Below are 18,635 nucleotides of genomic sequence, written 5' to 3' on the forward strand. Positions count from 1 at the left end.
AATGTAAATTTTAAATTTATATTTAATTAAGTTTAAATCAATTAAATGTAAAATTTATTGCAAGTTGAGAAAAAAATGGAGGAAACTAAAATTCTGGCAGCACAGCCCCATCACTGCATCAATAAAATACTCAAAGTTGGAAAGATTCAAAAGCTGAGGGTCTCTTGGCAAGAACTTTGTCAGAGGCGTGGGTCCTTGCTAGAACCCTTTAGGTCAGGCTGTGAAGCATCAATAGAAATTTTATGAAGCAACCTGTTGTTTGAGCTGAACCCAAGGTGGAGAGGAAGACAGAACTGCCCCTAGGAGGCAGGCTTCAGAAATCTAAGAAACCCCTTTTTATGAGGAAGCAACAGAAAAATCCCGGCTACAAGAAAGACTCAAGGTTGTTGAGTGCTAGGAACGCAAAGCTCAAAAAAGTATTTGAAACTAAGAACCTTTAAATATGCATATCAGTGGTAATTGTTCAATTAAATTCAATAATTTAACTAGAAAAAAAATTAAATGTTCTAATTTAAATATGGGTGCACCATTCTTAAAGTAGGGTTACTTTCACAATATTTTGACTTTGAAGGATCTTAATCTCATTATGAAAAACACAATTGACAAAAAAAAGAAGAAGCAGAAAGAAGGTAAAGAAACAGTGATTGTGTGAAACACCCCTTCTCAAAGTGCACATGACTCCCTCAGGGATCTCGTCAAAATGCACATCCTGATTCATCAGGTCTGAGCATGAGACCTGTGATTCTGTACTTCTAACAAGCTCTCAGGTGATACTGGAGCTGCTGGTCCTGCTCTGATGGCAGAACAAGGGACTCTTAGGCCTAGGATCCTGCACTGACACAAAGAAGAGGTCTGCTACCATTGCAGGGAGCTCTCTCCTACCCAAGCCACCTGCAGAAGCAAGCAGAAACTGAAAGCCATGAAGAGGAACAGGAACACAGGCAAAGCCCCAAGGCCTACCCAAGACTGAGGGAGGACCAGAAGAACAGGGAAGCCCCCAACATGGCTACAGCTTTGCCCTGAGCTTTGCCCTGAGAGTGCAGGGTCCGCTGAAAGCTGAGGACAGAGTCTACACAGTGAGAAAAACTCTGGTACACCAGGCCGGCCACACACTAAGCATGAGGTAACTTCAGTCCACGACTGGAAAACTCTGCAGTCTGGTGGGCGAGAGAAAGTGACAACAATCAAGAGTCCAACCCCACCCAAACTCCCAACTACTGATCTTATCAACTGCCAACAAAGGACTAAACCATTGTTACATTAACCATCTTGCAAAAGAACTGCGCCCATTTCTGGGTGGCAATATTATCAATTTTATTACCTACTGCTCTTCTACCAACAACATCCAAGCAAAATTAAGAAGACATTCAAAAGACCAAGGTAAAGCAACCGTTTGTTAAAATAAAGCCACCAATGGAACTAGACAGAGAGATGACCCAGATACTAGAATAATCAGAGACTTTAAAATAGCTATGATTGGGACTTCTCTGGTGATCCAGTGGTTAAGACTCTGAGCTTCCACTGCAGGGGGCAAAGATTTGATCCCTGGTCAGGGAACTAAGATTCTGCATGCCAGGGCCAAAAAATAAAAAATAAAATAAAAATGTCTTCTCCAAAGAAGACACACAGATGGCCAATAAACACATGAAAAGATCTCAGCATCCCTCATTACTAGAGAAATGCAAATCAAAACTACATTGAGGTATCACCTCACACTGGTGTGAATGGCCATCATCAAAAAATCTACAAACAATAAATGCTGGAGAAAGTATGGAGAAATTTGCATTCCCCCCTTGCACTGTTGGTGGGGATGTAAATTGATACAGTCACTATGGAGAACAGTATGGAGATTCCTTAAAACCTAGGAATAAAACTACCATATGACCCAACAATCCCACTACCAGGCATATGCCCTGAGGAAACCATGATGAAAAAGACACATGTACCCCAATGTTCATCACTGCACTATTTACAATAGCTAGGACATGGAAACCTGGCATGCTGCAGTCCATGGGGTTGCAAAGAGTGGGACACGACTGAGCGACTGAACTGAACTGAGGACATGGAAGCTACCTAGATGTCCATCGACAGATAAATGGAAAAGGAAGTTGTGGTACCTATACACAATGGAATATTACTCAGCCATAAAAAGGTACATATGCACAGTGGAATATTACTCTGCCATTTGACTCAGTTCTAATAAAGTGGATGAACCTAGAGCCTACTATACGGAGTGAAGGAAGTCAGAAAGAGAAAAACAAATATCATATATTAATGCATATATATGAAATCTAGACGGTACTGATGAACCTATCTGTAGGCGAGCAATGGAGTCGCAGACCTAGAGAACAGACTTATGGACATGATGTGGGAAGGAGAGGGTGGGATAAATTCAAAGAGTAGCATTGAAACATAAACATTATCATATGTAAAATTAGACAGCCAGTGGAAATTTGCTGTATGACACAGAGAACTCAAATCCCATGCTCTGAGACAAACTAGAGTGGTGGGATGGGGTGGGAGGTGGGAGGGAGGTTCAAGAGGGAGGGGACATACATATATCTATGGCAGATTCATGTTGATATATGGCAGAAACCAACACAATATGCTGTGCTAAGTCACTTCAGTCGTATCCAACTGTTTGCAACCCTAAGGACTATAGCCCACCAGGCTCCTCTGTCCAGGGGATTCTCCAAGCAAGAATACTGGAATAGTTTGCTATTTCCTCCTTCAGGGGATTTTCCCAACTCAGGGATCGAACCTGCACCTCTTACATCTCTTGCATTGGCTGAGGTTCTTCACCTCTAGCGCTATCTGGGAATTGTAAAGCAATTATCCTTCAATTAAAAATAAACTAAAAGCTTTTTAAAAAGCTATACAATTTCTAGGAAAAAAAAAAAAGAACATCTTTGTATTTTTCGTTTTAGCAAGGATTCCTTAGGCCACACAACTGCTATCCAGCAAAGAAAAAAATTGATAAACTGAACTTCATGAAAATTAAAAATTTCTGCTCTTTGAATGATGCAATCCACAGGCTGGGAAAGGGTATTTGAAAAGCACACGTTTGATAAAGGATTTGTATCTGGAATGGAGAAGGCAATGGCACCCCACTCTAGTACTCCTGCCTGGAAAATCCCATGGACGGAGGAGCCTGGAAGGCAGCAGTCCATGGGGTCGCTGAGGGTCAGACACGACTGAGCGACTTCACTTTCACTTTTTACTTTCAAGCGTTGGAGAAGGAAATGGCAACCCACTCCAGTGTTCTTGCCTGGAGAATCCCATGGACGGAGGAGCCTGGTAGGCTGCAGTCCATGGGGTTTCGAAGAGTCGGGCACAACTGAGCGACTTCCCTTCCCTTTGTATCTAGAATAATATTTTATTGTAGCTCAAAAATGAAAAGATAGATGACTTTATTTTTAAAATGGGTGACTGATTTGAATAGACACTCCACCAAAGAAGACAGGCAGATGGCAAAGAAGCACATGAAAAAATTTTCAACATCATTAATGATTAGGGAAACAAGAACTAGAGTTATGAGATAAAACTACATACCAACTCATATTGCCCAAATTACGGAGACTGATTATACCAAGTTCTGGAGAGATTGTGTGTCTACTAAGTCACTCAGTCGTGTTTGACTGTTTGCAACTCTATGGACTGTAGCCCACCAGGCTCCTCTGTCCATGCGATTCTCCAGGCAAGAATGCTGAAGTGGGTTGCCATGTACTCCTCCAGAGGATCTTCCCAACCCAGGGATCGAACACAAGTTTCTTATATCTCCTGAATAATTCTTTATCACTAGCGCCATCTGGAAAAAGACCATGGGGCAACTAAAATATCATACATTGCTGAATGGAATGCAAAATGGCACAATCACTTTGGGAACAGCTAGAGGGATTTTTTTGTATAATGTTAAATATATACTTGCTACACAGTATATGACTCAATAAACCTAGTAATTTACCCAAGAGAAATTAAAACATATATCCATACAAAGACGTACAAAGTGAGCAATTATAATAACTTTAGTCATAAGAGCCAAAAACTATAAATAATCTAAATGTTCATCAATTGGTGAATGGATAAACAAATTGTGTTCCATCTACACAATGGAATTCTACTCTTAAAAAAAAAAAGAACAAACAACTGGTACTGCAACACAGGGATGAATTTTTGAGATTCTTTGAGATTTTTTAAAAAGAAATCTGAAACAAAAGTCTACATACTCTATGGCTTCATTTATATATTCTAAAAAAAAAAATCTAGGAACAGAAATCAGATGAGTGATTGTTACTACAAAGGAGCATTCCCTCAGAGGTTGGGTATGTGGTGCATCTTGATTGTGGTGGTGGTTATAGAACTGTTCAAGCTTATCTAACCGTCAATTTCAAGAGAATGAATTTTACTGTGTTCATTGTACCTTAGTGAGCCTAACCGAAATAAACAAGTATATAAACAGAGCTATGACCAAAGGATGGCCCCTGATCAGGTGCATGTCCACATGGAAAAAATCAATCTTGACCCTCTGCCTCCCACCGTACACAATAAAACCAATTCCAGATGTATTGTGGCTCAAATGTAAAAGGAAAATAATATAACTTTCAGATGAAAACGTACAACTTCTTTGTGATCTTAGAATAAGGCCAAGATTTCTTAAATAAGTACAATAGTGCCAACCACAAAAGGAAAAAAAATGGATAATTTACACTATTTTAAAGGAATTTCTGTCCACAAAGAGTGAAAAGGTAAACCATAGGAAACAAAAGTAGGTATTTACAACATATATATTCTAACAAGACCTCAAATCCAGAACATATATTATTAAAAATATCTGTAATTCAATAAGACAATTCAACAAAGCAACCCAATTTTTTGTTTCAGAAGACCTGAATAAGCATTTCCCCCCTTTTTTTTTAAGACTAGAAAGGGCTTTTGACAAAACAAGATATTCAAATAGTCAATTAACATATGAAAGAGCATCCAACTTCATTAATCTACAAGCAAATACAGAACTACAATGACACTGTAATACTTCACACCCACTAGTACAGACTAAATAATCAAACAAACAGAAATACCTTGTGCTGAAAAGGATACAGAGCAATCAGAACTCTCATATACTCCCGCTTAGCGTGTAAATTTTAAATCAATACAAGCATTTAGAAAAACTGATATTATATGCTAAAACTGAATGTATACTTACCCCCCCGATCCAGAGATTCCCTTGCTGCATATATATCCAACAGAAAATGAATATATAACCAAAAACAAAATTTGTCAAAACTGACTCAAGAAGAAATCAGAAAATGTAAATAAATCAGAAATTAAATGAGCAGGTAAAAATTCTCCTTTCAAAGAAAACAACAGGACTCAAATGTTTTACTCCTTTATCATCAAACATTCAAGTAGCAAGTAATTCCAATATTTTGAAAACCATTCCTGGCACGGAAAATACCAGAAAGGAAAACTGTATCCAATCTCAGGACTAAAACTAAATCTTAGCTAAAGATAGAAAGGATAATGCATCATGACCAAGTTGGTTTTACCTTAGCAATGCAAGGTATTTAATATTAGAAAATCAGTTAATAGAAATTACCATGAACAGATAAAGAATAAAAATCATTTTAACAGCTTAGTAGATTAGAAAAGCTTTCAATAAAATTCAATACCTGAAATAATTAATTTGCTTTTAGCAAATGAGGAATAGGAAAAAAACTTCTTAATCTCATATAGACTATTATTAAAGTAACTTCACCAAATGATTTAACAGTTTGCCTGCTGTTGGATATTTCAGCTCTCTCCTCTTGTTTTGCTTTATCTGGCAAGTATAGTTTATGGTGTGATGAATGCCTTTGTGCATGTTGATCTAACTTCTCTGTGCAAGCTGTCTAACTTCTCTATGTTTCAATTTCCTCCATATAACATGGAAATAAACCTAACTTAAGGGCTGTTGCAGGGATTAAATAAGATGTTGGATTTTGGTCTCAGGAAATCTTGGGAGAAAGTCGTGGTTTATAAACCTGAGGAAATTTGTTCTGCATTTACCTGGTAGAGGATCTCTCAAAGCACACTGCAAGCTCAAGTCAGAAGAAGTCACTCTGTCAAAAAGAAAGAAAGTTATTGTTATAGGTTATCAGCAACTATGGATATAATATCTGAGGAAAGCTGTCAGTGATGGGGACTATTGTTTGGTACAGGATTCTCTTGCATCATTTGATATCTTCTCCCCCTCCCAGCTACCACATCTCTTGTTCAGTGAAGATGACTGCCACCACATTCTCTTCATCTGCCCTTGATCTACAGCATTCCATTTTTGCACAGCAGCCAGGGCAAAGTTCTAAAACTTGAGCATGACACACCACACCCCTCCTGAAACCCCTCCCATAAGCTCCTCTTATCCATGGGATGACAGCCAAGTTCCCTAGCATGACTTATCAGGCCCTTGGTCATCTGAGGCCTGCCTACTTCTCTAGCCTGTCTCTCATCCCCGTACCACTGTCTGGGCTCCCACTGCACTGGACTTGCTTCAGTCTCTCCTAGCCAGGTCCCAGCTTTCACACGTGGTTCCCTCTGCCAGGACTACCCTCCCCTTCCCCAACTCACCTCCACCTGGCTAACTCCTGCTCATCTTTCCATTCTCCGCTTAAGTATCACAGCCTCACTTGGGCCATCTGCTCCCCTTGACCATCTTAAGCTCTTTTATTTATACTTCCAAAGAAACCTGCATGTCTTCTCTATGATATCATACATGCAACTACTTATTCAATATATCTTGTCTTCCCTGTGAGCCCAGCGATCATATCTGCTTTGTTCATTGCTGTACCCTCATGCCAATCCCAGTGCTGGTCTCACAGTAGACATTTCATAAATATTGAGTCAAAGGATTACTAAACTCATTCCTCAGTTCTTAGCTTTCCAACTCATCTTTTGATTCATAATGATAATTTAATCAACTTCCTACTTCATTACTGTACTTCATTGATTAAGATTCACTGGTTGTGAGAGACAACGCTATTTTATGTAACATTAGGAAAGAAAAAAATGGTTGCAAATTAAACTGTGATACACTAGTAAGATTAAGAATTTTTGTATCTTAAATTCTTAATATCTCTTGTAAAATTCTTAATTTTGTAAAATTTTTTTGTATCTTAAATATCATGTATTTACTGAAAAGGCTCTATTAGGCTTAATAATAGGGTAGGTGGGTTTTATTATACTCATAAAAAAAGAAAATGTAAAAATATTAGTGAAATAAATTGGTTGGGTGCTCCAATTTAATTTGATTTAGACATCCAATCACAGAAGTGATTCACACTTTTGAATCACTTTTGTCACAGGGTCCAATGACTGTGTTTTTCCACACAATATTGTCCTCTGTGCCACCAAGAAACTCAGTGATGCAACGTGTCTTAAAAGAGTATTGCATTGGGGATTTCCTTCTAAGTTTTTGATGCCTTTCCACAGTGTTGATGCTGGCAAGAAAATCTTACTTACAGGTGCCAGCAGAAGACTTCACTAAGCCCTAGGACCACATCCCTCTCTCTGGTGATCATGCAACGGACCACAGACTGAAACAATGAGCGGTTTCACTTGTTTTGTGCCCCCAGATCTACCAAGTTCACGCACACACAGGAAACGCAGCTGCAACACAGCCATCGCCTGACCAGTTGCAATAAAAGATGCTTTCAGTGTCAGACACAGCCGGGTATCAGAGCATTAACATGTGAGGAAAGTAAAGCATGTCTTAGAAGCAATGAAATATGAGAGGTCAAAAAACACTCTTCAAGAGAACCTGGGAAAGTTACTAAAAGGAAGAATGTGAATTCATTCTTTCCCTCTCCTTCCTTCTCTCTCTCTCTCTCTCTCTCTCTCTCTCTCTCTCACACACACACACACACACACACACTCAACACTCACTCATGGTCAGAGGCATGACCAGCAGCTCTGATTCCTCGCCTGCTGGAGCTGGGAGGGTGCAGGAGGCATGAGCCGAGGAGGGTGGGCAGAGCCCACCCTCATCCCCAGCCCCGCCCTGCAGCAGGTGCTTCCCTGCTGGAGGAAGGAGGCATTTCCTTCCTTTCTGCCAACCCAGCCGCGCCCCCATGGACAGTGTCCTCCCAGAGGGACTCTGTTCTCTAACTACTTTTTAACCTATTCAAATACCTTTTGTGCTTCTCTTTTCTGGTTAAAAAAATAATACATGAAATCGACCTTCTTAAAATTTTAACTGTGTAATATAGTCTGGTTAATCACTGGCACGATGCTATACAGCAGATCTCTAGAGCTCATTCATCTTGCATAACTGAAACCTCATGCCCATTGAAGAGCAGCTCCCCTTTTCCTTCTCCCCCAGCCCCCGGTTCCCACCACTCTGCCTTCTGCTTCTATGAGTTTGAACGTTTTGATAGCTTGGGTAAGTAGAATCATGCAGTACTGGCTGATTTCACTTGGCATAACATCCTCACCATCCTTCCCTGGTGGCTCAGAGGATAAAGCATCTGCCTGCAATGCAGGAGACCTGGGTTCTATCCCTGGGTTGGAAAGATCCCCTGGAGAAGGAAATGGCAACCCACTCCAGTATTCTTAACTGGAGAATCCCATGGACAGAGGAGCCTAGCGGGCTACAGTCCACGGGGTTGCAAAGAGTCGGACACAACTGAGTGACTTCACTTCACTAACATGCTCAAGGACCATCCATGTTATTGCATCTGACAGGATCACCTTTTTTTGAAGGCTGAATAATATCCCATTATGTATATACACTACATGTGTGTATGTGTGCTCAGCGGCTTCAGTTGTGTCTGCCTCTTGCGATCTTATGGACTGCAACTCACCAGGCCCCTCTGTCCATGGGATTCTTCAGGCATGAATACAGGAGTGGGTTGCCATGCCCTCCTCCAGGGGATCTTCCCAACCAGGGGATCAAACGAACATCTGCCTATGTCTCCTGCATTGCAAGTGAACTCTTTCCCCACTGAGCCAGCTGGGAAGCCCCACATACCACACAGTGAAGTCGCTCAGTCATGTCCGACTCTTTGTGACCCCACGGACTGTAGCCTATCAGGCTCCTCCGTCCATGGGATTTTCCAGGCAAGAGTGCTGGAGTGGATTGCCATTTCCTTCTCCAGATATGCCACATAAAATAACACTTATAAGGACACAGCTTTTAAATAAATGGAAGTTTCTTAGAAATGCGTCATCACATTAGCGCAGAGCAGACTCTAGTGTCGGAGGTTTTCTCATTCTCAGCCCAGCATTCCAGGGCCTCAGGATCTCAGCTTGTGAATACTCAATCATGGCTGGGAAAAGGATGAGAAGAGGGACACCATTTGAAAAGCCAGTCTCTGTGCCTCAGTTTCCTCATCTGTAAATGGCCACATAGGATTAAACGGTATAGCCATTCAGGGTCCTAGCAAGAAAGAGATCACATACTCAAATGGGAGCTTTTATGAAGGGGATTATTTACAAGATGTATACAGGATTAAAGAAACCACCAAGGGATGGTAAAGCAAGACCTCTTACTGGCCAAACACATGATTGATGTGGTTCATGGACACTAGCCTCCCAGGACCCAGAACAGCATGGAGAGAAGGGGAGAAGGGATCTGGAAGTAGAGCATGTCCATCTCAGATCGTCTCTGAGTTCCCACAGAGCTGCAGTATCCTATGGCCTTTTCCTTACAGAATTAAGTTTGCCACAGCAAGTCTATTTACTCTAAAAGTCTATTTACTCTAAAGATTGCAGAGAAATCCACCAGGACACATTTTCTCATCATTCTCTTAGCTCAGAGAGCAGCACTCATTTGCTGCTTTTGGAAACAGCTCAGGTTGAGAAGATCACACTCAATGGCCTCTGTTTCTCTTTCACCAAGCTCTTACAAATGTGGTCGAATTGTGTTTTGAGCTAGTAATTAATCTTCCTCCCTCCTTGTCTTATACCCTGAGGTCCTTCCCTCTTTCCAGAAGAAGGTTCCCACAACGTCCACTACCTCACAGAAGAGACATTCCAGCAGGAGCAAAATAAAGGCTCTTGGCTTTCTAAACCCAAGCACCTGGCATCTCAGAGCACACACAACACGAACAAGCCAGAGCAATGCTGACCACCTGCTCCTGCCCCACCCCACACCCAGGCCTGAAAGTCTGGAGAGAGAGCTGGGACCGACTAGACATGATGAGCCAGCCTGAGGAAAGGGCCCCCGAGTCCTTCCCCCACAACGCTGAGACAGTAGATGGTCAGCACCACACAAGCTCTTTTCCTCTCCTCACTCACAACTCATCTTCAAACCTCCCTTCTCCCCTTCCTTGGCTGCACTGAGCTCCAATCTGCCCAGGAGCAGCAGCCAAGTCCCGGGGTGCTCAGGAATCCCAAGGGTGCTCAGTCCCAGGATGGCGCTCTGCGATTTTTAATTTTAAGAATCAAGGATCCGTTTGAAGGCTTGATAAACAGTTGCTTCTAAGGAAGTTCCCAGGATCACTCAGCCTAAAAATCCAGGCCACGGGCTGGGTAGCATATTGTAGCATCCATCCTTTCCAGAGTTTAGAGACACTGCCATGCCCCCAAATGTACGAGCTTTTGCTGCGACTGTTGCACAGATGTCCAGCTGGGCAGCCCTGGCCATTAGAGAGATGTCATGCAGTGTGGTGAAAGCTCTCTCAGAATACAGGGGAGTCACACCGCCTTGAAACAAACATCCATTTGGAGAAAAACAAAAATAAGGTTTCTGAGTAAACATGTTTTTTCTTCTTTCAAAGGAGTTAAGACTATTTCCCAGAGGCTTTATAAAGTGAAGGAAGACTCGAAGTTCTGGCAAATAACAAACTAAAAGCAATAGGGAGGCTGCCCTCCTGCCCATTCTGAACGAGGAGGGGAGCTGAGCAGAGGGTTCAGTAATTACCTGGATGTGCTCAATTGCTAAGTCATGTCCAATTCTCTGCAACCCTATGGGTTGTAGCCCGACGGGCTCCTCTGTCCATGGGATTCTCCAGGCAAGAATACTGAAGTGGGTTGCCATTTCCTTCTCCAGGGGATCCTCCCGACCCAGGGATCAAACCCACACCTCCTGCGTCTCCTGCATTGCAGGCAGATTCTTTACCGCTGAGCCCCTGGGGAAGCCCAATGAACTGGATGGCTGCGGCCAAATTGCTTAACCTCCCCACATCTCATTTTTCTCATCTGTAAAAATGCCAGGGGTTTGTGCTCAGTCGCTCAGTCATGTCTGACTCTTAGCGACCCCATGAACTATAGCCCTCCAGGCTCCTCTATCCGTGGGATTTTCCAGGCAAGAATACTGGAGTAGGTTGCCATGAAGATAATTATCGAGGCCCCTTCCATCTCGTACAGTATATGACTTTCAAACTAGGAAAGGGACTTTCCAGCTCAGGGTCCAAGGATGTGCCATTGACAAATGAAGCAAAGAAGGAGGAATTGTCATCATCAGCCAACGGGGCTATAGCCTGACAAATAACAGAAAAGAAGTGCTCTGCGGATTCTGTCATCCCGGCCTGGATGCATTCAGGCTGCATTCCCATCACGGATGATACCGCACAAATGGGCTATTCCATGCATCTCAAGAATGCTCCAACCATATTAGGAATTCTCCTAAGTGGCTTCTCTGCAACATTACACAGTGTTGCTCCTGACATGGACATTTCAGTCAGCCCCGATCTCGACTCTAGACAAAAATATTACAACTGGATGATTGTCAAGTGCTCAGTCTAATCACTGCTATTCTTTCCCCCAGAGTTCTTAAAAATAAGAGTACCAGATGTTATTCTTGTATATTTAATGGGAAACTGAACGGGGAAAAACACAAAATGCAGCAAGCCTAGTTGTAATATTTAACTGTTTTTGAAAACCCACCATCTAAACATACCATAAGTAACATATTTTCAGAACTGTGACAAAGTCAAATGTCTTTCAAACACACGTACACACACACACACACAAAGCCTGTCATGAGTAATTCAAAATAAAGCAATCTGTCAGTTGTAAAATTCAAGAATCCTTTCCTAAGTAGTTTGAATGCATCCAACTCTCTCAGTAGATACCATATTAACATATGAAAACTATTCAGAGAATTCCATCAACTTCAGAAAATATTAACTAAACAGTTGCTTAGTTAACATCAGGCTGGATCTCCTACAGGTACTTAGCCCTTATCAGAGCGCGTGCTAAGTCGCTCAGTCATGTCCGACTCTTTGTGACCCTATGGACTATTGCCCACCAGGATCCTCTGTCCATGGGATTCTCCAGGCAAGAATGCTGGAGTGGACTGCCATGCCCTTCTCCAGGGGATCTTCCCAACCCAGGGACTGAACCTGAGTCTCTTATATCGCCTGCATTGGCAGGCAGGTTCTTTACCACTAGCACCACCTGGGAAGCCCCAGCACTTATCAGGAACAAACCTAATTCATCATGTGTTACCCAAACCAGTCCCCCACCCTGCCATCCCTTCTTATTAATCACACAAACGAGGAACCTGACCATAGTCCACTTTCTCTTCTCATCAATAACCAAATTCTATAGATTGTGCTTACAGAGGATCTTTGTCTCTTACTCTGTCTCTTTACTGCCACTATCTCAGATCAAATCTTCATCCCCAATATGCTGAACAACTGCAAGATCTTCCAGCTTTTGATGTCTTCAATGAATTCATTCATCCTTGAGATTTCTCTTTCTCAAATACACAATTGATACGTCATTCCCTTACTCATACCACTCTTCAATGACTCCCTGTTACTTACAGGAAGGACTCAATATTCAAGATGGTGTCTTGGCTTCACACTCCACACTCCAGCCTTGCCAAACTGTGTACAGTTCTCCACTGATTGGTTTCCATTGTGATATTCAGGTCTCCACATCCTAAGTGGTCAACACCTTCCCATCTCACCTTCTAAAGGGCCCATCTAACAATTCCACTTCTTTCCAGATGAAAATTCCTTGACCTCACCTCGCACTACCCTCTTCCTCCACTGCTGAGCTCCAGCCAGATCCCTGTAGGGTCTGCTGCCCTCCACTGGGTCTCAAGTTCAAGATGATTTCCTCAGAGAGATCTTACTTGACCCCCAAAAGAAAATTTTATCCCTCTCTGATGTACTTTGCAACCTGCTATTCCTTTCCCTTTTTGCATTTATCACAACTGACAGCTGTCTGCTTACTTCTGTGGTAGGTTAGTTCAAAGTTCACCATCCTCAGTGGACACTTACTCTGTGAATTAGGAATAGTTTAGATCCAAAGTTAATCCCCAGAGGCCTAGCACTCAATAAAAATTTTAAGCCAATGCATGGTATCTCGGGCCTCATTGCTTCTATGAATAATTTTCCACTCATTACCACCAAGCAATTAAGGATCACTTCCTCTCTTGCAGCTCAGACAGGTCCCTGAAAAAACTTAAGTCAGAGCATCCATGATGCCTCATGCACCTCCACATTGTTCTTCTACTACAAGCTCCTTGTGTTGTTCCTTGCAAAAACCGTGTCATGTCTTTGAGGCAATTCTTCTTTAAGGCAGAATAAAGAGGGTACACAGGGGGACACATGTTTTCAGATATCAGTTGTGAGGGTGCCACAAGAATGGCAGCAAGATAATTTGGTACTTCAATTGGCATTTAATTGCTTTTTTTTTTTGCAACACCAAATAACAAACATGAACTTACTATGCTTTTCCTTTATGCTCAGTTCTAACTAAATATTATATTGCTCTTAGGAACCAGGTATCCCACTCATTGTCACTGATCTATCCCCAGCATCTAGCATACTGCTTACATGCTGTAGGTACTAATAAATGATGAAAAATGAACAAAAAACAAACAACAGAATGAAAAATGAACAATTCTTATCCTCAAAGAATTCACTACTTAAAGAAATAAACAGCAGATACAGCAGATATGCCCAAATTTTGAAATCATTATAGATATCTCACGAAATTGTGGCTTTTATAAGAGTTTCATATGGTTTAATCTAATACTTATGCATAGTAGTGTACCTGCATTCATTTTTTTCATTTTTCCATGTTTATTTTTAACTCTTATCCATTTGGACAAGATAAATTGTGGTGCAAAAAGCAGGTGTATATAACCAGGTTAACCATATATTTTGGTTTGCCTGACACCAACCTGATTTAAGCACACAGCCTGAAATAAATATTTTCATTGTCAATAATTATTTAATATTCACTATAAATGTTTCACTCTCAAACATGTCCCAATTTGGATGACAAAACTCTGCAGTCTGCTAAAATCCCTTTAAGACATTCTAAAGCTTACGACCATAGTCATAAGAAAGCTTTCTCTCTCTCTGGGTGTTAATGCTTTCTCCTTTGAAGAGCAAAGATTGTGTATGAGCAGAATAAATACTGACTTCCCCTGAAGCCTCATTCTGAGGGGATGTCATATTCCAGGAAAACATAGCCCAAAAGTAACTAATAAACATAATCTTTCCTGGTTCTGGAAAAATACTAAAAAGAATCTAATACATAGCTCACAGCAATTTTCCTTCCAATTTCCTTCCGCTCCTCTCCAAGGCCCCACACTTCAGAGCTGCAGGGTGGGTGTGGACCACAGGAGAGGAGCTTGGGCCTTTCTAAAGCCTCAAGACCAAACTCCTTCCGCCTCTCACTCACTCCAGCCCATTAACCTATCTTTAGAGTCTTCATCAGGGAATTCTAAACAGCAGAGAGCAGATCTGGCAACCTTCTTTAGAAGAGAGAGGAGGAGGAAGAATCTGAGTAAAGGCAAAATTCTTTCAAGGGTGAGGGGGGAAGGATTTCAAACACTGTATGTCAAAAATAAGTTACACAGACACCAAAAACAGGCACAGAGACTATACAAGATTAAAAGAGATGAAAGAGACATAATGGATCAAATGGATTCAAGATCCAAAACTTGTCTGAAGACATTTGAGTATGGACTGTATATTAGATGACTTTGTAGAACTACCGTTAATTGTCTTGGGTGTAATAATGACATTGCGGTTACTTAGAAGCATGTCCATATCCTTAAAAGAAACATGTGGAAGTATTTGGGGTGAAGTACCATGATGTACTCAAACTATATACAAATGATGCAAAAGGAGAATGTGGACATTATACATACATCGTACTTAAACACAAACTTAGTCCGACGTATATAAATATGAACTAAGCAAGAGAGGAAAAGTTCATGTATCAAAATGAAGGGACTATCACTATGTACAGTTCTGTTGACTTTTCTGCAGGCTAATTTTAAAAATGAAAAGACATGGAAAATAAATAAATAACAAGTAAATAAACAAAGTCCTTTTCACGTGCATATTCAATATTCTACACAATACCCGAGTATTCTTTGAAGCTCCAACTGCAAGGACCCAAGGAAGAAACAATGCCCATAGCTTTTCATGTTGGGAGAGATTGTTTATTAAATCCTCAGGGAATCTAACTTTCTGATGGGAAAGTAATAGCTCCAGGCAATGCCATGAGGAGGACTAGCTCTGGGAGGAGTCAAAACTGATCTCTAGCATTTCCTGATGGCCTCTGCAATGTGGGCCCTGCCCCAGCACAAGGCAGTCTCCTTCCTGTGAACTTTTTTGCCCCTTTGCCCACCGTATGTGGGTTCCATCACCCCTCCTGATAAATGACCAGCAATTCAAGAATGAGTATGAGGCAGCCCCAGTCCCCCAGTGACTTATTCCATGGGTGACTACTTAATTCATCATTCAGATCAAGATACTTTGGAGAAGGCATGTACATCCTAGGTCACTACAGTCATGTCTGACTCTTCGCAACCCTATGGACTGACAGACTCCTCTGTCCATGGGATTCTCCAGACAAGAATACTGGAGTGGGTAGCCATTCCCTTCTCCAGGGGATCTTCCCAACCCGGGGATCGAACCCAAACCTCTTCTGTCTCCTGCATTGGCAGGCAGGTTCTTTACCACTAGCACCACCTGGGAAGCTTAAGGAGAAGGCAACAGGGAGTTAACCAGACAGGGTACTGGGACAGCACATACTCTGAGAATAGCCCAGGAAAACTGGAACTGTCTCAATAACATTTGGGTATATGTCCATCCTACTTATATCCCATAAGCACACGTATCAAACAAATACGTAAAGGATGCCAATAGCAATCTTTAACCATATATCAAAACAATATATTTCAAAGAATTCAAAGGAGGAATGAAGTAATTCCTTTGGAGAATCAGGAAGAGAATCTTGGGGAAAAAAGGAATTTCAAGCTCGTGTTAAGATATTATAGTAAGATTTCTGCAGTTAGCAATGGGAGGCAAGGTCATTCCACATGGAATTATGTGAGCAAAAGCCAAAGTAGGAAAGCATGGGGTATGCCAGGGAAATGGGAACCATCTAATATAGCTGATCTAAAGAGGTGCCCACAGAAAAGCCAAGGAGATGAGCCGGGGGAGGTAAATAGGAGTTGTAGGAAAATTGCATGCTCTGTCCAAAAGACAATAGGGAGTCACTGAGTGTTCAGAGTGAGGATGGTAGTAAGACCATGAATGGCCTTGACTATCAGGCTCGGCACTTAAGCCCAGGGAATCAGACAGACCTTTTCCAGAAGATTCTTATACAATAAAAATATCCATAAGTATAAATCCATATTCTCTATCCTAAAAACATGAATGATATAAACCAAAAGTGGTAAAGAACCCACCTGCCAATGCAGGAGACATAAGAGACGTGGGCTTGATCCCTGGGTCAGGAAGATGCCCTTGAGTAGGAAATGGCAAGTCACTCCAGTATTCTTGCCTGGAGAATCCCATGGACAGAGGAGCCTGGTGGGCTACAGTCCATGGGGTCATACAGAGTCAGACACAACTGAAGGGAAGGGACATTTTCCAGAAGAGTCTTACACAATAAAAATACCCATTTTTATAAATGGGTATTTTTGTAAATCCATATTATCTAGCCTAAAAATATGAATGAAATAAACCAAAAGAAAACTGTCACAGGTGTTGACGCCATAAGCTTCTCAAAACCACCTTTACTCTCTCCTGTGGGAGGTTCTGTTTTGTATGCTGGGCCAAGTATCACTTCTTCCGTCAATGCTTCCTCATCAACTTCTCACTTCTGTTGACCGAAAACCACTGTCACAGAAATAGAACTGAGAGAATTTAAAAGTTCAGAATGTCCAAGCTTGAGAGGATGAAAACAGAAAACACAGCATTTGAACTAAAGGAAAAGCAAGTTACCCAGAGGCGAGGGATGTGATAAATTTCCACTGGGCATAGGAAATTACATTTTCAAGGCACAGCACATTTTGAAAGCAAGTCCTTCTACCCCACCCCAAGAAGCCTGAGGCAATCTCGCATTTAATAAGACTAATTTATCTTTCCCAAAGGTTAATTTACAGATATTTATTGGATTACATAGGGAATTTCAGGGGGAGGGCAGTAAAAGACAGTTTTTCAGCTGTTTTTAATTCTATTGTAGGTACGTTTGACTAGGCAAGAGCACATGCCTCATAGAAGAACAAGTCATTCTGGAGAAAAACTATTAATATCAAATCTTTCCGGAAAAGGTGGACAACACTGGCAAAGCAATCTCCTTTTCAGGGGAGAATGGCCCGACAGGAAGCCAGTGCTCCAGGCTCTCAATACAAAGCCAGGAATATTTGTAAACAGAAAGCACATATTCTCTTTCTATAGAGGGTGTGCCCGCTCTTCAAACATATTCCCTGGTCAGTTAAGGCCATAAATGAATGGAGAAAAGGCTGAGCTAGAGAAGTTGTTCTTGAGTTTTCAGTCCATGGAGTTCATATCTACAAAGGACATCCGGGAAAAATAAACAGGAGACAACTTTAAGAGGCTTCTGTCAGGCTTTGAGGTTTCAAAAAGATAACTGCAATTAAATGGAACACATCAAATATGCTTAAGTCCACAAAGTCATGCATATATATATATATGCAAAATATTGGAAGATGAAAGGGACTCAGATTCATGGTTTTGATGCTTGGTAAATAGAAGAGTCAAATATTTATCTTGTCTCTCCTATGTGACTAGCACCACTGGGTAATCAAAAAGTAGATGAGGGGAAGCAATTCTTTATGAAAGTATTCCATCTGATAAATGAAAACATAAGTCTAAAATAAATATAACCATTTTGCCAGCCCCGGTGAATAAAGGAATCTAAGCACTGAGCATCAGCAAGAGTTAGCATCACAAAAAGGACAAGACAGATATTACATGCTTCCTGATGGAAGAACACTCTTAGAATGTTGCCAAAAGAATTATATCTGAGTCTGATCAAGCCTCTAAATCCTTCTACCACATTACAGGGCTACAGAAGACAGAGGAACAGTGGAATGTGTCATGACCGTGAGAAACTCTACGGGTCAGCAGACTGGGTTCATCCACAGATAAACTATAAGGAAAAGAGAGATGGAGCAGGAACCTATAGATTAAAAGAAAGCTGTAGCATTTTTTTTAATAAGCACACTCATTTTTTTTTAACTGCTAAACTATAGGACCTAAGGATGCATATTTGGGTGATCACTGTTAAAGCGTAGGTAGTAGTTACTTGTGAAGGGAAGTAAGGGGTTGTGATTGACACAGGGAACATGGAAGGGGCTTCTGGAGTGGGTGGTAATTTTTACTTGCTGAACTTTGGTTGTAGTTAAAAATGTTTTTGCCTTATGGTAATTGACT

The 18,635-nt window shown here is 41.4% G+C and overlaps 1 protein-coding gene across 1 annotated transcript in view; it reads right to left on the reverse strand.

Annotated features, from left to right (window-relative positions):
- The window catches only part of NCALD (neurocalcin delta), a 357,058-nt gene that overhangs the window by 328,637 nt on the left and 9,786 nt on the right, over positions 1–18,635 (reverse strand). The window contains exon 2 of the mRNA XM_006046434.4: positions 6,046–6,098. The gene's annotated coding sequence lies outside the window, so the exon portion shown is untranslated. The remainder of the gene's footprint in view (positions 1–6,045; positions 6,099–18,635) is intronic.

Source organism: Bubalus bubalis, chromosome 15 (assembly GCF_019923935.1).
Source record: "Bubalus bubalis isolate 160015118507 breed Murrah chromosome 15, NDDB_SH_1, whole genome shotgun sequence".
In the NCBI taxonomy this organism is placed as follows: Eukaryota; Metazoa; Chordata; class Mammalia; order Artiodactyla; family Bovidae; genus Bubalus; species Bubalus bubalis.